Genomic DNA, 331 nt, shown 5'->3' with positions numbered 1-331 from the left:
GACAAACCAGCCCCAGCAGGGTCTTCACCACTTGGGTTTTTTGCCAGGGTATGAAGGTGCACACCCTGGGGATGCTGCAAGCCCAGCCCCACCGGTGGGACCTCTCAGGGTGGGATGTCCACAGCACAGACTGGCTCTGATGTGGTGGTCCCTCTGTTGCAGGTGTCAAAAGCGGCAGCAGACCTGATGGCGTACTGCGAAACCCACGCCAAGGAGGACCCTCTATTGACCCCCGTCCCGGCCTCAGAAAACCCCTTTAGGGAGAAGAAGTTCTTCTGTGTGATCCTCTAAAGCCTCCAGGAGCCTGACCGCCACTCAGGCCACCCTGAAC

The 331-nt window shown here is 59.2% G+C and overlaps 1 pseudogene; it reads left to right on the top strand.

Annotated features, from left to right (window-relative positions):
- The first annotated feature begins 162 nt into the window (after positions 1-162).
- LOC104534360 lies at positions 163-291 on the top strand (annotated as a pseudogene).
- The last annotated feature ends 40 nt before the right edge of the window (positions 292-331 follow it).

The sequence above is a fragment of the Mesitornis unicolor genome, unplaced genomic scaffold (genome assembly GCF_000695765.1).
Source record: "Mesitornis unicolor isolate BGI_N332 unplaced genomic scaffold, ASM69576v1 C12876737, whole genome shotgun sequence".
NCBI classification, from domain to species: Eukaryota; Metazoa; Chordata; class Aves; order Mesitornithiformes; family Mesitornithidae; genus Mesitornis; species Mesitornis unicolor.
The sequence above is the reverse complement of the archived record's forward strand: the minus strand, read 5'-3'. Positions and strand labels throughout refer to the sequence as shown.